Raw genomic sequence first — 23,507 nt, forward strand, 5'->3', positions numbered from 1 at the left:
AAGAATTAAAATATCCCACCGTCCGTCGATTTCACTAGCCCCAAAAATCGTCAGGATGAAAATATCTTTCCAAGCCCGTCCCTTCCCGTTGAACCTTCGACGAACGATCCCACCTCGTCCGAAGCTCCTTTGCGAGCGAAAATACGTCCCACGATAAATTTGACCGGTACCGTTAACTCGGTTCCGTCTGGGGGGGGGGGAAGACGCGGTTAACGACGCCCGAGGAAAAAAGGGGGGACGAGACGCGTTTGCCGGTCCGCTTTCGTGGCTAATTTAAAATTTGCATAAGTCCTTTCTTCTCGGGCTGGCGCGTTTCGGGCAACAATGTCGACAGCGGTGCCCACACCCGGGAGAAAGCCGGATAATAAAAATTCGAGGATGGAAAAAAAAAAGAAGTGGAACGGCCGCGCACGACGGGACTGTCACAGTGGGCAGTAATAACGCGCGGTTACTCCCTTACCGAGATTTTTTACGCGCTTTTTGAGCGACAGTGCCCGGACCTATATAGCCTCTGCCGAGAGCGAAAGGGGGCAATAAAGGCCGGGGGGGGGGGGGGTGAAAGAGGAGGCAAAAGAAGGAGGTCGATGTACAATAGTACACGCGACAAGGAGGCAAGAGCCCGTCCCTTGCACCGGCCGAAAGGTGTAACGTCCCGTTACACCGGTCGGACCACTCTTTCGCTCCACCTCATTCTTCCTCACTCTTCCTTTTCGCATTCGCCTCTTTCCGATATCCATTTGCCTGGCACGCGCTACTCGCCCGATTATCCCGCCCGATCACGATCTCGCCGACACGGAAGCAAAGTCACGGCGTTGACGATGAAGGAATCGTCGCGAACGGTCGAATTGGAAGCTTCCGCTTACGCACGCCTATTTAATATGGGGGAAAAAAAAACAATGGGTCAATGGGAATTGTTTTGCGGGAAGGGACGGTCACTCGCCCCTCGTCCCTTTCGCAGTTCCCGATTATCCTTCGAGAGCCACTTCCGGTGATCGAGATTTCATCGATGCGAGGGCACGTCACCGGGGCGATAAAAGCCGCGGCTTCGATGGCGGTGATGAACGAGGTTGGCGAGAAAGAAAAAGAAAAAGAGAAAGAAAGAAAAAAGGAAAACCCGACGATGGAATCGTTTGCAAGCTACTCCGAGCGCCCTTGGGAATGATCTACGATCCGTTTTAAAAATCTCTTCTTTGGAGAAAAAAAAATGAATGTATACGAACGGGAGTTATTGGAATTAATTTCACGGACTCGTACATGACTCGTTGGGATATCGGTAAACGAGAGCGACATGAAATAACCTTTATCCCGGTATAAATTCCAGACCGACTCGATCTACGTGTACTCGTCGCCCATATTCCTCGGTGTTTATGTTTACTTGTATCTCGTTCAAACGATACAGGACAACCTACAACGCAACGTTCCTCGATAGACTACATTACTACACACGAGGACTGTTTTATGAAACTCGTGCACCGAGGAATCCGTTAAACTGTGAAGAGTAAGAGTCCACTCACCGGTAATGATGCTCGCGTTTCTGTATCCTTCGGGATGGACTGCCTCTGCGTGGTCCTGCTCACAGAAAACAAACGACACTGCGTTTAAACCTCCCAATCGCACGAGGTAGGGCGCGTACGCGTGTATCGACACACCGGCGGAGAGGTCAAAGCGCGACTAGGAGGAGAATCGTATTCCCCGGCGAGCGACGGTTACGCACCCCGGCTTGATCGCGCGAGATTTCCGGGCGTTAAAAGAATCTCTCTCTCTCTCTCACCTCTCTCTTGCGCGGCGCACAACCTAACCTCAAGGGCGGCCGAGCGACGCTCTCGCCCTCCTCCCGCGCCAGCGGCAACTAGCACGCGGCGGCGCGCGAGCCTAGCCGAGTCGCGCCCCCCGCCACCTAGCGGCGCGCGCCAGGGCCAATGGGAGCGCGTCTTTCCGCCGGAACTCCTGGACTCTCCCGGCTCCAACGGAAAGGGCGAAAACCGTGGACGCTCGCGCGAGTTCCGACGCGTCCGACCGAATCGAGGGGAATCCGCGGATACCGCAACGGATAGAAGTATCGAGCAAGGCCAAAGTTCGACCCGATGCGAACCAAGCTTGGTAATCCCCTGACCTAAGCTCGAAGAACGCCGGGCGATCCGCTCACGGCCAGGAAGCTAGCCGGCCAACGGCGGACTTCTGGTTTCGGATGGGGTCGAAGGACGGTCTCGATTGGCCGATCCTCGAAGAAGTCACCACCGGTCGTTCCAGAAGCCGAGACCCGGTACCTCGCCCTACGGGACCGTTGACCGCTGGCTCTCCGGCCGACTCCACCACCCGCGGCCGCGTACCTTCCTAGCACCTTCCGTCTTTACTTCACGACTCCCCTTAAGTCCCCAACGCGGACGAAACCGAAAGATGCAGCGACGAGGAGAAATAAACTACCGAGAGAGGACCGAGGCAGAGGCGCGCAAGGTGCGCAACGGGGAGCGCAGCGAGCGAGAATCCGCGGCGCTACTTCACTCGACTCGGCTTTCCCGCTGCCGCTCCGTTGCCGCTCCGCTCGGCCGCCGGTAGAGGGGGCAGAGCGCACGCACGGAGGGGGGCAGAGCGCGGGGACGGGAGATGCGTCCGCGTAATGCACTCGGTAGGGCACGGATGACGTCACTTTTTGCCCCATCGCTTTTTCCAGCCGTGAAAAGCCACTTTTTCTCTTTTCCCTCCCACCCTCTGTTTACTTTTCCACCGACCCCCCCGTCCGGCCGGAAGGAAAAGAAAAGAAAAGATCGAGCGCCTCGACGGGGCTCGAAACTCGGGACCGTCGTTTCAGGGTTCACGCTACCACCGCACCCTCCCGGAGGTGCATACTACCTACGACTTCGTGCTGCCGAGTACTTTAACCCTTGCCCGGGAACGTGACGTTTGAGCAAACAGGCTCTACTCGAGCGTGCACCCGTGCTTAGGGTCGCGCTAAGGAGCCTCTTTATGGCGACTGTCCACGAACGAAGACGTGAATTTAAATGTGGCATACCTAGCCCCGACGTTTCAAAGAGAAATGACGTTCGCGTAGGTACGTTGGATAACGAGACCCTGCATCTTTTTTCTTCTTGGCCAGGTGAGGACTTTCATCGAGCCCCGACGGATACGTAAGCGATGCTTCGGAACTATTTTCTCCGGTTATCCTGGCGAGCGGATGTGCGGGCGCGACAGGCCACCGCAAGTCCGCAGTTAAGTTCACTAACGATTTGCCGTATTTACTCGGTGAGCGGGGCGAGTAACCACAATCGTAGTAAGCGGCACCGCAGACCCAGAATGTCGGGTAGACCCGGCGAAGTTACCGCGACCACGATATTTTTTTTTTTTCCCCCGAGGTAGCGGTCCGGCGAATTGCACGATATCCTGATGAAATTACGAGCACAAAGCGAAGCCCGTGGTTTTTCGAGCCGCGCGATTCATAGCGCATCGGTTCGCGTTCCGGTGGAACGAGCAAAAAGTGCGGCACGACGCTACCCCCAAAGAAATTGAATTATTCATCAAAGCGAGGAACTAGCTTTATGTAACTTTACATAACCGGCATTATATACGTTTAAAGTGTTCCGACCTCACCGATAGCGGCGCGATCGTTCCTAACGACCGGTTAAACGATGTCCCTCCACTTTTCTCGAGCGATTCTCCCGATACCCTGGACGAGTACGTAAAAAAAGAGGCATTTAAATGAAATCTCGATCGGAGGGAAAATTTCCGTCCCGCGGATGAAAGATTTATCGCCTTCTCCCTCTTTCCTTCCACCCATCTTCGTTTCTCTCGACCTGGACGAGAGGTCGGTAGACGGAAGGGGCCACATACTCGCACGTATCGTGACACCGCTCCGGGTCTCGTTACGTGCGGTGAGTGTCTCAAGAGGGAAGGTGCATAGGCGTCGCGACGTCGACGGCCGATCGATTTTTCCGCCGGGCATCGACGGCGATTCCGCACTAGCGGCCGAGACTCGCGTACAAAAATTAGACTATTTTCAAAAGATGGACTCTTCGACGTTACGATGGAATCTATGATCTCAAGGAAATGGAAAAACGAACTCGGAAAAATTTGGGGAAAAGAGAGGACCGATTTCCAGAAATGTGAAATATTCGATTAAAGTGGCCAAGACGCATTCGGGGATTTCCAAAACCGCCGAATTTTTCCGCGAATTAAGCGAACGACTAATCGGACTTAATGAGCCGAGGCTGATTAATGTTAAAACAAGCGTTTGGAATGCAATTGATTCCTCGAGCGTAACGTCATTGTGCACCTCGGTACCCGTAATGCGTTTCGCGTAAACGATATTGACCCAGCGCGTATAACGAATGTACGCATCGATCTGCGTTAACGACGCCCATACTACCAATTACCCGCGTTTAATTAGACTCGCGAGCGACCGAGCACCGAGAGAATCCGTATATAGTGCAGGAATCATATAGTCCACCATGGGTAATACCAGGTACACCATTAAATTACCACGCGACCCATGCCGTGCCCTGGCCTTTCTACGAGGCCCTAAATATCAAGGACTAGCCCATTGTTCGAAATAAAAATAAAACAAAATAAATGATATACAAGTACCACGGACCGAAAATATTTTTCGCGAGGTGAGAGAGATACGTGTAAACGGGGAAGAAACATGGAGAAATCGAAACGTCTCCAGGCGTACCTCCAAGAGGGAAACCCGGGGAAACCCGGGGAGCACCGGGGGTCGAAGATGTTTCCGGGTCGCGGGGCGAGCTCTACGGGAGTGGGGCCGATGACAGCTGTCAGTTCTGACAGATCGACCGAGGGGGGCACGTGGCGGCGGTCACGGAGTTCGGGGGCCTCGCGGGGGTACGCGTGACGCACACGCGTGACATGCGTGCTCGTGGGTCGCGCGTTCGCGGGAGTATATCGATCAGCTGATGGTCGGGTGGATACTGAACCGGTTCGCCGAGTTCACCCCTATCGTTGCGTCAAGGCGCACGCGCAGAGGGACCGCCGTCCCCCGGATCCCCCCCGCGGCCCGCCGCATTGCCGTCTCCGTCTTTCGCCTTCCGACCCCGCGCGCGCCCTCTCTCTCCCTCCCAGGACGCCAGGAAGAGACCGGGGAAAAAAGCGACACGGCGCGCGCCACGGAATTCGGACAAGGAGAGCTCCTGGAAATATTAAATCGCGGAAGATGGACGACTCGCGAAAACGATTCGGCGGAGGGGGAACGCTACTCCGGGAAGAGACGGGACGGCGGAAAGGAGACGAATGCCTCGCTTTCTCTGCGCGGCTTCTTCGAGAGCACCCGGAGAGATGGATGGAACTCGACGTGCCGGTGGCCGGGTGGCTTGCCTCGTGAATATTCGGGATTCCCTCAAGAAATTCGCAACGTTTCCCTCCGCGTTCACGTAACAGGGATGGATTTTCCGCATCGGCAGGATTTTCTCGGTCGTTACACCCTGGCCGTTCCATTGTACCGCAGTTTACCGCCGATTTATGCACCCGGTTTAACGGGGACGCTCCAGCCAGGGATCTTTCTGCGAGCAGCTGGACGTGACGCGGTCGATAACAGATAAACCGGGTTAATTCGACTCGACGACGGGGATTCCGCGAAAATCGAAAATACGAGAATAATTGAACCCGCCCCACCTCGAATAACAAATTGAACCCCCCCCGTACTCGAATGGAAAACGTTAACAATTAGAGAGATACCGATTAACATCGTTCGCGATTACGCTCCTGCGCGATCCCTTTTTTCCAATTTTCCTCCTCTCCGAGCACAATGGGCGTGAATCACCGATGATCGTATCTCTCGATCGTACACCTCTTTCCCGGCGTTAACAAGAATTATATATTCCTCGCCGCGGTTCCAATCCTCCGATATACCATTAACGTCACTAAGACATCTTTCCGATGATCCGTTGCAACATGTCGCGGCCGTTACGAAAGGCCGTGATTCACGGCGGTACTATAAAAAAGTATGGAAACATGGCAGTTCGCCAACGGCATGCGAGATAGATCGTTCGAGTGGAGAGAAAAAAAAAAACATTTTAGAATTGGACAATCGAACTTTTAGCGAGTACCGGTGATAGATATGCTCGCCAGGCTTGTCGGAAGTGTTAACCACGTGTCGCCGGAGGGAAGATTTCCGCCGACGGAGGTAAGGGTCGCGGAATTCCGGTCCGGAGTTTGCGGAACCAGGCCGTTCTCGAAGCGAGCCTGGAAGAGGAGGAACGGGCGAGATAGGCCCGAAAGGAGGTGGAGGCGCGGAGAGGAAGAGCCGGGGTGATTTCACGGGTGAGACGCGCGAGGATTCACGGTCACGCTTCGCGATTCGAGCCCTGATCCACGACGAAACGGAAAGCTTTATTTCACTCTCGGGCGAGACTGGTTCCGCAGGCGAACCGGACGAAGTCTGCGCAACAAACGCACAAGCATTCAGGAAAAACGAGGACGAGGCGAAACCTCGAATCTGGATGGGAATCGAAGAAAGGAGAGAATGGAGAGAATGGAGAGAATGGAGAGGAACCGCGCTCGCAGGGCTAGTTTTCCGCGCAGCGGAGAAAGCCCGCGGTGTGGAGTCGCTCTCTCGATTCCGCGAGTCTTCCCGGGGGAAGGCGGGGAGAAACGCTTGGCTCCATAGAAGCGAGTTCCGCGAAGCGAGAGAAAACCCGGCCAGGCCGGAAGAGCGGGGCGGAAAACTGTTTAGCGATATACGCGAACGTAGAACAATGGGGTCCCCCCTCGATACTCGCCGAGGGGCCTCCTGGCGGCCTCTCCCGCGGGAAAAAGAGAGATCCGACCGAGGCGTGTCCAAAAGGAAACCCGACGGAACGGCCTCTCGTTACTTCCCGCGAGACCGGGCCGAATCCGCGAAACCGACCGCCGATGCACCAGGGGCTCCCTCGGGAACTGGGAGCGCCAGGAGTAAAGGGAACGTCCTCGTTCCCCCGAATACCCGGATAAACATGATTTCGACGTGTATTTATGAGCACGTATACATATATACACGTCGTACGCTTTTGGGACAAGTGTCAAAATCGTGCCGAATCAGCGCGTCCTCGCGACGCCAGGCCGTGACAATAGGCGCAATCAGAGTTGGACACTTTGCCAGGGGACCGAAATCGCGAATGAGAAGTCCGGTACTTTTTCTCTCTCTCTCTCTTTTTTTTTTTTTTCCTCCATCGATCGTTTTACCTGTGGTCAAAGTGAAGCAATCAACGCGTAAGTGGAACCGTCTCGTTAAATTAGGGTTCAAATTTAAAAAGAAAAAAAAAATACCAAATTGGCCGAAGAGCTATTCAGAAAATCGATAAAAAGGATTTAACCGGTTGCCTTTGATATTTCACGCGATAATCAACAATGCGACTCGGAAACAAATGGCGTTCGGCCCTAAAGTTATAACAATTGTTCGGTGAAACTCTCATAAACTTCCAATAATTTCGAGTATTAAAATCCATAATTTCCTGAGCGAAATACCCCTCGAAATCCTTAAGACAGGATCGATAATCGGATGTGCACTGTTGCAGGGAACTCTACAATTTCGCCCTCCCTGATTATTTATTCCTAGCAGGATTTTAAATCGACAAGGCAAAGTACTCGACGGTTTAGCTTTTACCCCAAATCCCGGAGTGTATACAACAGAGGTATATTCGCAAAATATAGTGCACGTCCAGGTGCGAAACGCACCGCGCGTTGCTCCACGCAGCGGACTAAGCCGCGCGATGGATGGATACGAGAGTGAGCTTCGTTTTTCGTTTACGCACCCCTGCGGATCGCAGACGCGCGTTCCCACGCACACAACCTGTCGATTCCTGATCAATCGAACAGCTTAACCGATTAGCGAGCACCACCTCGCTAGCCCGTAAAAAATCCACGGTTATAACGCCGTTATGCGGCTATATACGCGCCGCGATAAATCCGAATCCCGATCGCAGGGCGATGTCAGGGAGAGGTGTTTGCGGATCCTCGTTAAATCGTAACGAGCTTATGGCTTATATCGACAGAAACGGCCGGCCGCTGCGGAGGCGTAATTTCGGCGCCAAGCAAAGTATTAATTAGCGTCCTAATCGCAGACGTGATTATCGCGATCGACGCAACGGGCCTTTATCACCTCCACGCGTTTCGTATCACGCCTACTCGGAGAGAGAAAAAACGAGGTTTCCTCGCGTTTCCCCTGAAACTACGCAACCGGATTAAAAAAGGATGAACCTTTCCGACGGAAAGGGTCGACGTGATAAGGATAGAACAATTGCCTTCGAGAGGAACTATTTAAAAATGCGGAAAAGAAAAAATATTAAAAATTCTCGAACCTCCTTAAAACTGGATAGGCTAAATTGAATTCCTGGATCGGCTGAAAATTCGAGGATCTCAGGAAAGAGGGTAAAGGCATTCCGAAAATCTGCCTGAAATTAAGTACCTGGACACCTTCCACGGGTAATAAAAAAATGTTCACTTGGCCCGCTGCAAACCGAGACCGCGTGATCAAAATCGCCCCGCACCCTGGCAGTCCGGAAACGAGGCGCACCGCAATTACTTGCAATGTAGGAATCCCGGGTTGGGAAACGGAGTATATATATATATATTTAAAAAAAGAGAGAAAAAAAATTGACCATGGGGCACGTCGTCGGTGTCGAGTCGCCGCGCGTTGATAAAACCGTGGACGTTATCGCGAGCTCCCCTGGCTCCTGCGCCTCCGTCTCCGGCGGAGGAAAAACCTCATCGAAACTCGATCAAAAAAGTCGGGGCAACGGGGGGAGACGAGAAAGAGAGAAAAGGTTGATAGGTGTTCACTTACCGGCGCCTCGCGATCCGATGGGACGTCGAGGGTGTTTCCGTCGAGCGGGACAAAGACGGGGGTCTCGTATCTGAAACAAGCGGAGAAATAAGTTGCCGAGAAACAAGGCGCGACGGGGAAAGGCAGTGCCAAAAGAAGACCAGGGGAAAGATTCCCCTCCAGGAACCGCACCCTGGTCCCTTATCAGGGAGAACGTAGCGCCGTTTCATCTCCCTGGGGAGCTCGCGAGGGGATGTCGGGGGTGGCGGCGGCGAGAAAAGATGAAGGCATCGCGTTTTCTCCGTTTATCTTTCGGGAAAGGGGGGGGGGGGGTATTTTCACCCCTTCGAGCACTCTTATAGAGTTCGCCGTCAGTTCGCGCTCAGTTCGCGCCTGACCCGCGAAACCCCTCCCAAGGTGGAGGGTGGTGGATGGAGGAAGGGACGAGGGGGCTCGCCTTTTCTTTTCCCAGGTTGGAAGCCATGCGATGCCGAAACGTCTGAACGGCCCTGGCGCTTGATAATGAAATAACTTAATTTCGCGCCGGCAAACACATAGATCAGCCCCCAGGGGTGGCGCGGTCCCTCCCCAGGGGTGGCGGGCTGAAAGTGGGCAGCAAATCCGATGTAAAATATGCGCTCGACTGGCGAAAAGCATGTTAAACCTCGGAATACGCTGTAATCCACTTTGCAGGACCTGCCCCTTGCTCCCACCCCGGCCACCGTCTTTTCCCGCGACCTGGAGAGCTCCTCCCCCTCCCCTCCCCTCCTCCAGGAATCGAACCAGGAAGACGACCAAATTGGATTCTTCCTTAAGGATGACCCCTTTCCCCCTCCCTCCTCTCCTTCTCTTTCTCGCTCGCTTTTTCCCCGCGCTCGATTTATCGAAAACTCCTCGAGGACGCCGGCCTCGGAAGGGTCATAAAGGCGAAGGAAACGTCTGTGGTCGTGATGGTTTTACTGCCGGTCGAGCGCCGTTCCCCGAGAAAGGATCCTCGTGATCTTTCGTAACCCGATTTGGAGGGAGAGAAAAAAAAGTCCCCTCCCCGAACGTGCCGATTTTACTCGCACTTTCGCATGCAGAAGCCGTGGCGTGGCATGTGGTTCAAGGTCCAACTGGAGACTCCCTCCGGTTCGAGCATTGTTCGGAAAAAACAAGACCCTGCGTTGTTACACCTCTACCAACAAATTACGATATCCCGTTCGATACGTCTCTATGCATCTCCGATAGAAAAATGACGTTTATTTTCCCTAAAATTGATTAATAATCTATGAATAGGGATTCCACGTCCGGATAGAATTTGAATGTCCCCTTTCGTAGAATGGGACGGTAGACCATAGGTGGAAATACTCGGGACACGGTCCGTCTGGCGAATGACGGAGAGAGTGGCCGGCTGCGCGCTGCCCCGAGAATTCGTCGCTGCTAGGCAGATCGGGGCAATTTAATCTGTCGAATAAGGAGGATAAGGAGGAGCGTCGTCGGGTCCAATTTTACCGGGGGCCGGAAAGCCACGAGTCGTGACAGCAACCGACTCGTAGCCTTTTAACTTACGGCGGGCCGAGGTACGCGTGAGCCAAAGAGGAGAACGAGAGCTGCACGGCCGCTGCCAAAGTGTGCATATCAGCGCACCGGGAGCCGAGGAAAAGAGCCAACGAGGTTTGATCGCCCACTCCGAGATGCCCATACGACGCAACCGTAGAAAAGAAAAAGGAATAAACTAAAAGAGAAAAAAAAATACTACCCGCTTAATTCTTCGAACCCCGAGAAATCCACAGGTGTCGATACGTGCGACCGTAGACCACGAGACTTAGGTCGATTTGCGCGGAAAAAATTAAATATCACGCTACCGTGGGTCCAAAATCCAGGAAGGATAAAAAGGGCAATCCGAGTTTATAGTAACATGATAAAACGAGGGCCGGGAAGTGGATTTAATTGTACGCAAAGTAAGCTCGTTCGGTCCCGGTGCACGAAATAATTCGGCTTTAGCGTACACCGTTTTGCCGCCTTATGCCGGACCTGGATGCGATCCAAATGGAGGACATAGTTGCTAGAGCCGTGGTGCCAAAGAATGCGGAATGTCTACCATTAGTCCAGAAATGATGTAAGAAGAGAGAAAGAAAAAAAGATGCACGAAAGTCGGTTGACGAAGTTAGATTAAGGACCGGGTCGTTCCGAGACTCAAAACGAGAGACGGAGAAGTCGCGGACGCGTTGCACGTGAAATCACTCCATGTGGAATCGTTGCGCAAAATAAACACCATCGCGCCAAACGCCGATGGCCGAGTCTGGACGCGATCCAAACGTGGAAGATAATTGCCGGACATCGGCGGTGTCAAAGAATGCGCAGCGACTGCTCTCCAAACGTGGAAAAGAAAGCCGAGTCTTGGCCGTCCCCGAAGCAGGCCACATGCCCCAGCCAATGCGCGATTAGAAAAGGAAAAAAGAAAAGACACCAACTCTCCTCTTAATCGGGCCAATTGCTCCCTGTCCAGCAAAGAAGAACTCAGGCCCGATCTTAGAACGCGTTTAGCGGTTAAAAACTCGCCGCGAAGATGACGTACATGGGACTAACGTGACAAACGAGAGCCGTTCCATCGGACGTCCTTAGACGGAGATCACCGGGTTAAAAGACGCACGGCTTATCGAGTCGGCCGTCATACATTTTCCCGGGAAAACGAGCCACGATAAGTACAAGAGCGCGACCTTCAAAGGGGTGAACCGGGTCGTCACTTTTTCAGAGCTCTAACGGATTGGCATTCACCAAAGGGAGAGAGCAGTCCTCGAAGGGGACGTCGAGAAAGCGGTGCAAACGGAGACTCGGATGTGCGGGGGGAAAAAAACCGAGAAGCTTACTGGCGATCCGCAGTCTCGACTCCGAGGTGGATGCGCGACCAGGGTGGCCGGACAGCAGGATGGAGCGGTGCAGGGGTGCACCTTGGCCGCAAGGGTGGCCCCTGCAGGCCCCGAGACGAGCTTCTCTCCGCGCCGTGTCGACTCGTGTCCGTTTCTGGGCGTCGGGTCGGCCCGAACTGGTCTCTTATCCCTCGGATCGCCCAATGAAAAAACCGGCAGAGCGCGGAACGCCGATTGGTGGAAGACGGCCACCGCGGGGCCCGCCATTGGCCAAGGGGCCGCGAGTCACCCTTGGTTACCGTTCGCATCAACAATGTCCACGGTCGATATCGCGGGTACCCGAGACCTACGACCTGCCGGACCTTCGCCGACCGCGAACGGCGAACCGGTCGCGGCCCTGGCAGAGGACCCTCCAAACGCTCCGGTCTTTCCCGAGACCACCGAGGAACGAGATCGACCGGCGAGGGAGTCCAAGCTCCAACGAACGCGGCGCGTCGTCGATGATCGACCGAGACCGAAAACCCAATTCGACGCGTGAACGTGGGTCATTGGGCCTCCAAACTAGCCCTCGCGATTCCCAGCTTCCCGTATCGATTTCCCAGAAATTCATTCCTCGTCCTTTGGAATCCCATATTCGAAATGGCGATTTCTTTTTATTTTTTCCATATTCCTAGTTCGAGTCTCGTTTATATCGATCGATGGGAAGCGGTACCCGGTAGTACCGACACCATCGCTTTCGCCATTCCGGCAGCTCGTTCCATCCACCCCGACCTGTTCCTCCAACCTGTCCACCCCATCGCAAGGAAGACCCTCAGGACGTGAGATGGAATCGAGCGGCAGGATCCATCGAGAGTCCTCGCACCCTGGCCTCGCAATAAATACGTCGAATGCCTAGGAAGGAGGCCAGAAGGGTGGAGAGACCGGCTGCCTCCGCAATTTATGACGAATAGCGCGACCAAGTTCCAGGGAAAAAGGGTGAAGAGGTCCTTATCAGGAAACGAGCGGGAGGGCCGCGTTTTCCTTGCGGAATTCCAGGGCAAAATGGACGTCACACGTAGCCTCGTTGTATCCCCCGGTCACGAAGGAGCAAAAACCAAAAGAATACCAACCATACGGTCCCACATTTTCCGAAAAAAAAAAAAAAGAATATGGAAAAAATTTCCCAGCAACCACCTAGTAAAAAACAGAGGTCGATCCGCCACCCCCTCGCGGCCGAATTCCCACGATCCGCGAAATAAAATCGCATCGGAATCGCCATAAAGCAGCCGAACAATTGCGCGCGAAGTGCCGGAAAAGGAATCCCCGGGAGTTTTACGGCCCATTACTTAGAACGAGATATTTTACCCGGTGAACGATATTTCCCCCCCGGCGGGCGAAATCCAACCCCTGGGTGGACGAGGGCGGGTGCGCGCGACTCCGTTAAAAAGTTGCCCTGTAAAACTGTTTTTCTTTTCCTCCCCCCCCCCCCCATTGTTCCTTCGCATTTAGTTGCTTTTTTCCCCCCAACGGGGGAGCGCCACCGGGCAGGGATGCATTTTTGCAGGTTCGGGACCCCCGCCGAGTGGCAGGTCCTCGATATCAAATTTTCCGGCGGTATCGACGGGAATTATTATTGACACCTTTAACACTCGAGCGATGCGTGAGCGGCGGCCGGAGAAAGACGGCCAGCACCCCCCGACGCGGGTGGCCACGTTCGACGTTCGATTATTCATTATCGATCGGCAGGCCGTCGTTCTTTCGTCGCGTGCACTCGACTGCCGAGGGCAGGAGTAAAAATAGTTGTACCGGCGGATACGGCAAATGAAACGGCAAAGGTGCCTTTTTACCCGCCAAGCGGCTTCGACGGTAATCGCCAGGGAAAGGGACCGTACAAAAGCCGCTCCCCCCTCAAGGAGGTGGGTCGATCGACTTGCGAAAATGATAATTGTCGTTCCAGTTAATCCACAAGATCAACGACTCGTCCAGTGAGCGCTCGTAACGGTTTTTCCTTAAAAGCTCGCTGTAACGAGGGAACAGCTTCCAGGGAGCGCTAATTCACCGACCTAAGATCGGGGTTGAGGTTAGGGCACGTCGTAATGGCGACGGCGAGGATCGACGACCCGTGAGGTAACATCGCCAAGAATGTCGATGAGACGATCGGACAAACGAGGACGTCGGGCGAACGAAGGCCGAATAATAGGGATTCTGCCGTGTTCCAGGCGAGAGGGAGAAATCCGCATCCCATCACGGCGGGAGATGGGATTCCGACAGCCCTGCGTCACGATGACTTTATAAGCGGCCGTAACGCGCTAAGGAGAGAGAAAAAAGGTGGAAGTGCCACGTCGACGCGCGTTCGATGACATTTGCGACGATTCGTGCCAAGGATGAGCCGCGGGGAATGAAAAGGGGAGATGTATGAAACATTCCTGAGAGTCGGCGAAAATTCGCGTCCCCTCGCACGGCGTTCGGCGTTTCTCAGACAACGAGGAACAACGAGGCGAGGTCTCCCCGAATCCATTTCACGCATCGTTGAGGGGATTTAAACCGCTAATTAGCGATATCGCCCGCCTCTCCTTTTCTCGTTAACGAGGAAATAAATGTCCACCTCGCGATAACGTTCGTCTAATTCGCATTTAATGTACGATCGATCGATACCGCGGTCGCAGGGAGCGATCATACAGGCCCACCCCCTGATACCCGGCGTAAGAGACCCATAACCCCCGAAATAATCAGCCGACGACGAACATATCCGCCCTGAAGCTCCCCCGGAATTATATCTATTACTCGGCACGACGGTCTAACCGATTCCTGTAGGCATAATAAACCCCGTAATAATATCCCCGCGTACGACCGGCCGCTCGTCACGCGATAACACATGGGATAATACATGCAATAATACCCCATAACCGAGCGCCTCCCCCAAGGAATTCCATTTCCACCTCGCGAGGAAATACCGCGGGATATCCCGCGACGATCCCGAGGCGATTCCCGAAACGAAGAGTCGGGGCTACCCCTTAGAGGGTCCGCAGATTATTATGCAAATCCGGGGATGATCTCGAGCCATCCGGAAAAATTCGGACCCCCGCGAAGAAATACGCGCCGGGGTGGATGCATAAAACTAAGGCGGGATTGCCAGATAAGGGGTGCAATTCGAACCCTTCCCGCGGCCCGGTCGAATACGCGATTGAAAACGGGGTTTAAACCGCCGGGACGGCCCTAAGGGTCGGAGGGCGAGAGGGACATAAGCGACGCCGAGCACCGTCGCTGGCGAAGGGGTATCAATATTTCACGCGGACACGTTCGCCCATCGATCGTCCCTCTTTCCTGCATAATTAATCGGCACCCACCCCGGGGGTGGAAGCTGCCCCGACGAGCCCTCGGCGTCGACGTACCTACCCTCCCCCGGAACGGCCCCGAATCGAGCGGAAATCGGGGAAGGGTTGCCGGACTCTCAAGAGTCCGGATGTTGATCAACGGGGAGGACCCACCCACCCCCCGGAGGAGGGAGAGGTCCTTCAATATTTAGACGCGGATAACCCGGATAAGGATTCGAAAGCTCGTTCCCCCGAACTTGGCGCCGACTACGGAAAGTCGGATTAAGGGATGCCAGCCCCTTCGAGACGCCTTCGAGACGCCCTCGCGTCGATCCGATCGATCGAGTTCGGGTGAGTTCGCGCGTGGGATGGATTTCCGGCAGAATCTAGGCTGGGCGATATCTATCCCTCGACGCCCTTCGTCGGGTATCGTAAATCACGAACGGAATCGATACTCGAATTACCGATCGTTTCTAGGTGCACGTTCATTGAATATTTCTTTTATACGTATAGAAATTTTCTCGAAAAAAATTGATCCGATAGCCGTAATCGTTTCAACGTCCGTCCGCGTTTACAAAAATCAATATCTCCGTTCCAGGGCGAAGAAAAAGCTTCAGGCGATGAAGTTTGAAGTGCACGGTTTCCGACGTCCACCGGCCGGCCCCGGGAATCGAAGCGATCGATCCGATGGGAAAAATGGGTGGTGTCGATTCCGAAGAGTGGCTCGTAGCCAAAAGTTCGGCCCGCGAATGCACCGTCGCAAGTATCGAGGCTCGCCGACACCAAGAGCCCACTGTTTCCAGCGGCGTTCGAACAATCCCTCTCTGTTAACGCAAATCCTAAAGTACACGGGCGAAGCTCTCGCTAGACAAAATGTGCCCATGTATTACTGTCCCCCGCGGCCCGGGACGGGGGAGGGGCCCGACTTAACAGTACATTTACGACAGTGCCAACTACGCTCCTGGCTATCTCGCAATTTCAAATACCGAGGGGCCGCCGATTTGTCTCGCGACGCGAGGACCGGAAATTCGTGCACGCTCGTTATTTCGACTTTGGCGCGTAATTGACGCGCGAGGACATAATTGATACGATCCACGAATAACAAACGCGACCGGCATGGCGTGATTGGTAACATACCTGAGAAATTATCCTCGGATATTCCTATCGCGAGTCGTAACGATAGATTGATCGCGACAAGAGGCGAAGACGTGCGAGGTGTTAACGGAAAAATACACCTCCCCCGTCGGCCTTCCGTGGACTAGCTTGCTCACCTGGAATTCCGAATTTCCGACTTCTCGGGAACTTGGGAAGCGAGGCGAAAAAGTCGTCCGGCCAGATCGTCCTTTTTCCTCCCCTTTGTATTTACGCCTTTTACGTCGAGCCCTGGCCGCGGCTCGTAATTTTCTTAAGCGCATCAAGTGGCGTTATCGCGGTCCGGAGGGCACGAAAGTGGGACAAAAGCGAGAAACAAGGAATACCTGAAATGTGCTCGGAGGTCCTGGACCTTCGAGCTCGAGGGGGATGAAAAAATGCCCCGCGCACCTCGCGTTCTACCGGCAAAAGAAAATTCGCAAAAACCACCCCTAGACTACGCCCTATAAATCGATAAAAAAAATCATTCGATCGCGATGCACGTGGCCTATTGATTCCGCGTTAATTCATCGAAACCCCCAATTTCAATCGCCCCGTCATAGCCGTCATTCGATTCCATCAAACTCCGCTTGGTTTCATAGACATCGGGGGGACGGACGTTCCTCCGTCGAAGACGCTGAAAATGCGGAAGCGGAATCTACCGACGGGTCCAACGGAACGAAACGATCAAAAGTTAAATTTCACTTGGTCGGTAATCAACGGCAGATGCGGGAAATGCATGCAAATTCTCGGCTGGCCGCTCTCGTGACAACGCGCGACGCGTAGGGGGTGCATATCGTACAAGTACCGAGAGAGGGGAAGGGAGCACTCGTGCGATACTCGGGCCGCGTGATAGTGGAAACGGTTCTTCTCTATAATTACGTGGCGAACCGCGACGGTACCGAGGACTCGAGGGGTGCAGCGGGGGTTGGAACGACCCGGGAGAAACAGCCAAGGAAGAATGGCAAACTACTGTGGGTACGAGGCGTCTGCTCGGGCATATTTGATACGGCCACCTATCGCAACCCCTGGTGACCCCCGCCACCCCCCTCGAATACCCGATACGTACGTGCTCCAACCCCTAGTTACGTCCATTGAGCTCTTAAGGATGGCCCCTCGGGTTGGAAATCAAATTTCCACCGTTTCCGCCATTTTCTCCCATCAACCCTTCCCTCTGGAGGGGACGTTGCCCCCTTCCCTTAGAAACGTGAGAATATCCGACACGCGGAGTCGGTACGATCGCACGTATTAACACCTGTGCTTCGCGCTTAACTTTCGTTTATTTCCCCCCACCCCCCTTTTTTTATCGTACACCGTGGCTTTTATTATTCCTGGGGATGTAAAAATAGTGTACCGAGTTAGGGGGAATTAAGCTGAATGATATCGAAACATCCGGTTTTGAGATAAGCGGATCTTTTTAGCGTTTACAGGTAAGTGGGTCCTCGACCTGGTCGCGACCCGACGTTTCGCTTTAAGTCTCACCTGGTGAAGGTAAAAATGTTATTCCTGGAAATCGATTCTTCCCGAAGTTTGCCGTGGGCGGCGATTCGCGGTAATTTCGTCACTTAAAGGTCGCGGGGCGGTCGGAAAACTACCCCTGGGAACGGTTGATCCTTCGACGAGTTCCTCTTCCAAGGTATACATACGGCGGAATTATCGGAGCGAGGTAACCGCATGCGTAACGGGGTTATCCAGGGACGATCGATCGGAAAAGTTAAATTGCAATTGTTTCCGAGTGACAATTGCGACATGTATATATGTATATAGAGCGTGCACGAGGGCATTAAAAATCGGAAGCCTCGAACGTAAGCTTCGACCAAGGCAAGAAATGGTCGCGCAAAGGGTACGCGAGTCGTATATGGGCAATTTCCCGGGATTTTCCACGATTTGGCAACAATCCATAAGTCCAGGGAATATAAGTCTGCTCGCCGAGTTTCGTTCCGACAAGTGGTGAAAATTACACAGAGAAGGCGCCCCTCCTAGCTAATCCCTTTTAGAAGCGTTCGTTAGAAGGGGGCGTCGGGCAAGTTCGTTAATAAAAATTAGGCAAAGTAGTCGGCTCGTATTTACATTGCACTCGCGTATCCCCGCGGCTTCCTGCGAGGCCGGATTTGCGAAACAGGACTAATGGCCGCCACCTCTCTAAACGGGTTAATAAAGACGAACATCTACATATGTACACTGGCCGTCATGAATGGCTTCCTCGTGTACATGGTGCTCCCTGGTGATGGTAACGTAAAAAACGAGCTCGATCCTGTTAGAAATCGGAAATTTCAACCCCTAAAATTTAAGGGAGAGATAAAACTCGTAGAAAAGGAATCCTCCACTCCCTCTAAGAGTAGACGTCCTTCCAACTTCATAAGACGGAGCAACGGGAAATAATAAATCCCAATTAGCCGAATTCCCCTCGGTTCCTGATCTACCGCAGGAAAAACCGTTCGACTCCCACCCCCGTCGCGATTCCGTGGCGGAAACCGCAGAAAAACCGATGCCCGAGAAGAAGCGAACCGTCAAGGAGCATTAAGGACGACGAAGAAAGGCGGGTGGAAATAAAAAGCGGGCAAAAGTGTCATCGCTCGTCCGCCGCAAATTATCGCGACCCTCGAAACGTGGAGAAATCCGCTGCGGGAGGGGGGGTCGGATGGAAAGGGCGGAATTATAATTTTCCGAGCGAATCGCGAGCAAAAAGCGACCGCAGCGGGGACAGATATTGCCGGTAGGTGAAAAATGCGCGGAGGACGCGCTTCGGGGGATAAAGTGCCCCCGCGGGGGGGAGGAGGCGGCGACAGAGGAAGGCGGAATTTTAATGAGGATTCCCAACGCGGACTTACGTAACGAGAGCTTCAATTAAAAGCGATAATGGAAACGGCGGCTTCCGACCGAGAGAGCGAGGGAGAGATAGAGATAAATGGAGGAGGAGAGAAAGCCCCCCGCAATTCCTTGATCGCGGTTGTTTCTCCCGGGGGACAGTTTTTTTATTACCCCGGAATGCGAAAGCCGCGCGGGGGGGTGATTCGCGAGACTTGCCGAAGACTCGACCTCCTCGGGAAACCGGAAGTGCCGATGGAACGTCGGCACCGACCGTGCCAAAGGACCGGCGGAGACGTTCGCGGGCTTTTAGTGCCGTTCAGCGGGGCTTTAATGCGACGGTGTACGGGAAGTGCCACGGGGATGGAAAGCTCCGGGTTTAGTGATTACGACCCGTCTGCCGAGAGGATCCCTTTACGGGGAAATGAAGGATCAAACTTCCCGTTTTTCCTTTTCTCGCGTAAAATGTAGATGGGATGGGAAGTCGCAGTGGGATGAGGGCACCGTTAAAAATAATCATAAAATCGATACACTTTTGGTGGAAGAACGGTTGATATATCGCGACGCGGGAAATTCCTAATGCTCATCCTTTCGAGGGTGACACGGGGAGAAGGAAGATTCGGAACGAAGAAGTACCAAAAGAAGGGCGAAATTACGGAATAGCGGAATAAGGGAGCTAATGAGGGCAAATCGGGGTTGGGAAAAGGGAGGTCCTTTGCGTGCGCCCCATCCACCCGCCGATAGGGAACGATCGAAAATTCGATATCGACGTCGGAGGGGAAAACGGGTCGGCACGGAAGGACCCCCACGGACCAGACGGAAAGGCGGTCCTGGGGAGGCGTCCTGTCCCCGGAACCTGGCGAATCGTCTCCGTTCTCCCTCGGGGCGAACACGCCACCCTCAATAATTCACCGGCGAGTTCCCGATCCCGTCCACCGGGAACCGGGAACCGGGAACCGGGAACCGGAAACTCCTCGTCCTGGGAAGGTGACGCGACCGAGCTCCTGGCCGGCGGCTCCTGGCGGCCCCACGCCGAGGCCCCATGGCGAGATAATTATACCAATGGGGAAAGAATCGATTTTCTAAATCAACCTTCGCGATTATCTATCGAGAGGAGATGGAGAACGAAGAGTCGCCACGATTTCACGGGAGTTTTGCCCCAACGAGCGGCCGAGAAATATCGCCGTCCATAGACGGGGATATTAACGGGCGATAACTAATAACCGGGCAAACGAAGTTGGCAAACAGCGTTCCATGCTCGTAACGCGAAGGGGGGCGGGGCCCCTCCCTCGGGAATCGCCTCGTTACAACATCGCGAGAACTTCGGGCAAACAAGCCGCCGCGGATCGGGGAAGAGTTTAGCACGAATTCGCGCGAACGGGACGCCCTCCTGGAGGGTCCCGAGGGATCGGGGATAAATGACACGGGATTAATCCCGAATATATTTTTCGCCCCCCAAGATATTCCATTGCCTGGCGAATAAAGGGAAAGGTAAAGGAAGGCCCGAATAAACGCGAGGCCGATCGTTAAAAGCGATCCCTCGTTTGCCACATCCCCATAGAAAACCGCGGCAGGATTTTGAGCAACGAGTGTACCGCATTGAAACGCACCCGATTTCCGGGGAAAAAATTCGCCCCCGCGAGCCCGGGGATATTCCGATGCGCGATGCGTCGTCTCAATTACGCCTAACGAGGATGAGGGGGCGGACGGGGACGAAATAAAAAATCCGGAGGTCCGTCGGAGCGAAATTAAAGCGAACGCATAATCAGGAAACGACGTATCACCGGAATTCCCTGAACGTGTCAAGATCCCAATCCTAAAATGATTTGGCCGTCGGGGTAGTGATTCGCGGGAACTCGAGGACCCTTCGAGGACATTTAAATTGACTTAATTCGTTGTCGCGACGGCAGAGGGTTTATTAAATTAAGTCGTTACCCTCTGGACCGACCACGTGGTCTCGTCATCCCGCAACCGGATGATTCGCTCGGGTCCGGATCCGCTTTGCGGTGGTCTATCCATATAAATTCGCGTTCCCCAGTCTCCAGGATTGAATGATTAAAATTCCGCGGGATTTTACGACCATTCCATAATCGAGAGGCAAGGCCGAGAACTCACCGTTGGGAATTGACACGACGAGTTTTGCGAGACTCTTGCGTGGGCGGGACAAAAAAGCGACGCGAGTCAATGGACGAAGGATGCGCCTCTGGCTAGGAAACGCTATGGTGTCGGGTTCCAGAATCTGGTCCCGGGGAGCACAAGGGACCTAACGAGATTTGCATTCACGGTTAGCGATACAGGCTGCAGGTGTAAAACCGAGGACACGCGCCCACGATCGAAGTCATATTCGGAGATGGGAGACGATTAAACGTTTTACGAGAGAGCACGGCTCCTGCTATTCGGCCCAAAACCCTGACCTTCCCCATTGACATAACGCTTCGCCCACCTGTCGAGAGAGCATCGAAATGACTTTATATTTTTCTACCTACGACCGTTCCCAGAGAATTTCCAGTCAAATAAGGATGGACATCAAAAAATCAAGATGCGCATAATAGACGTATGGGTTATGAATGCATCGAAAATCTTGACCTATCCCACTGTGACGCTTCTCTCCACCCGTCCAGAGGCGAAGAAATGAGTTTATTTCCGAATTTCCTGCCCTCCTTTTGAAAGAACGTACGTCGTCAGGGTGACCAGGTTTGCGTGATATCGAATGGAATATTTAATTCAATGTATAATCGATTATATATGTTAATAATGGAGGATCAACGTTTGACGAAGTGAGGGCAGATCGGTGCCCGACGACCCAAAGCCCTGACCTATCCTACTTAATAAGGCGCTCCCACTTCACCCTGACCTATCCCACTCGACGATCCTGCTTCATCCTCCCTCTGAAAGGAAACAACGGGTCGACCAAGCACAAATTTCGTTCGTTCCCAAAGGAAATTGCTTTCGTAACGAGCTCGCCGACGTCCACCGCGACTGCCACCGCGCAACTAAGTTAAATATAACAACTAATAATAGCTGTTTATACATATGTACAAAAATATATATCCGGCGCGACTGTAGCTGTGAAACGTCGACGAAACATTATCCCCCGTGATTTATTCTAAAAAAAAAAAACGTGGACTCCCTTTCTCCTAGAAACGCTCGTCGCACGATAGGAGCATGATAACGTTCGATGCATATTTAACGAAAATAAAATGAAAATCCCAAAAATCAGAACCGCCCGGTAGAGGGAGCTGGAGTCGTCATCAGATGGAAGAAATCCAGGTTTCCCTCGATATCGAACAATCCGTTCGATTACAACAACGGAGTTACGGTCACGCCCGCGGATCAGGATTTTACCGTCGATTTATGCAACTAAATATTCCCGGACGTAAACAATGCAGATTGGCGCTCGCGATAAAGGACATCCGCCCCGGTGACAATGTCGGGACGATATCGACCACTTTATGGATAATTAATTTGGGGAAATAAACACGCGAACGCGGTCGTCCATATTTCCAAACATCCGCAGGCTCGACGCCGCGCCTCGTTCTACCCTTTTGCGCCCTGTCGGGATCGTCAACGGGGAAAAATCGGCGGCATCGATCAAAGCCTTGCCACTGGATACTATTCAATTGCAGCGAGGATAAATCGAGGAAGGATCATCATAAAGGCGGGAGTCTCGTCGATGGCGCGACCGATCGGCACGATAAATCGTCCTCTCAGGATTCCTTCGCTACGGGCGATTAACGGCGATGTATACGACCGTCTACGGATCGGGACTTTTCCTCCGGTGGAAGCCTTTTACGAGGCGTCGTCGAGCCTCGAAAAACGCGCCGAGGGTATCTCTCTTGTTCCGACAGATTGCGAAATAATAAAGTCATGCTCGATAAGACCCCCCGCGCGATTCCCGCGTACTCGAGGCACCTCCAAAAAAGAAATAAAAAAAGGAAGGTTCCTAAATCAAACTCCATTGTCATCGTTGAAGCACCGTTCCTCCTATTTTCATGTTGTCCTCATTTTAATTTCGTAAAGACCGTAGTTCCGTAATTTTTATTGAAATTTCACCCGAATAATTGTTCTTTGAATTAACGAGATATTTCTTTGGTGCCATTCGAAGAAATATTTCTTTGGTCCGATGGATTCCGTGTTTTTCCTAGGCGCAGCATTCGCTGCGTTTCCGCCTAGGGAATATCCCGGGAAATTGAATTCCATTTCCATTCCAATTGCTTTTTCAATTTGTCACAAAAGAGACATTGTATGGTGTTCAAGGAATTCGGGGCCTCGTCGATAAATCTGCCCCGCGAGTGGAATTACTTGTTAAATCGTATTCCATCCGCGGGTACCGGCGGCGGACTGATTAGAGCGATGTAAAAAAAAGAGTCGAATGAAAAGGAATCGACGTTTGCACGAGCCATCGGCGCAAAGTACGAGATATCGAGGCGATAAATCCCGTATTGGGAAACGCTCTTGCGAGGCACGTCCGAAACACGCGACACGGTCTTTGTGACTATCAGCTGTTAAAGACGGATCACTCGAGGACGGAGAAACGACCGGAGGCTGCTCGAAGCTCGTTGCGTAAGTGGCCAACTAAGTACGCAGTCGACTGTCGTTTCTCCCGTCTACGGAGACACGAGCATCGCGGATCCCGAGTATCGATAGCGATCGACGCGATCGCAAAAGGATCGCAAA

The 23,507-nt window shown here is 53.2% G+C and overlaps 1 protein-coding gene across 6 annotated transcripts in view; it reads right to left on the bottom strand.

Annotated features, from left to right (window-relative positions):
* The window catches only part of LOC105695562 (heterogeneous nuclear ribonucleoprotein K), a 110,005-nt gene that overhangs the window by 80,646 nt on the left and 5,852 nt on the right, over window positions 1-23,507 (bottom strand). For 2 of the 6 annotated variants that reach the window (XM_012417215.1, XM_012417208.1), the window contains exons 2-3: window positions 8,768-8,837; window positions 1,515-1,569 (exon numbers count right to left, since the gene is read on the bottom strand). The gene's annotated coding sequence lies outside the window, so the exon portion shown is untranslated. Of the gene's footprint in view, window positions 1-1,514; window positions 1,570-1,771; window positions 1,825-2,113; window positions 2,453-8,767; window positions 8,838-23,507 lie in introns of those variants that run through there. The other 4 variants (XM_012417209.1, XM_012417212.1, XM_012417214.1 and 1 more) reach the window with 4 other exon arrangements.

Source organism: Orussus abietinus, unplaced genomic scaffold (genome assembly GCF_000612105.2).
Source record: "Orussus abietinus isolate OABI.00-Male unplaced genomic scaffold, Oabi_2.0 scaffold4, whole genome shotgun sequence".
Classification (NCBI taxonomy): domain Eukaryota; kingdom Metazoa; phylum Arthropoda; class Insecta; order Hymenoptera; family Orussidae; genus Orussus; species Orussus abietinus.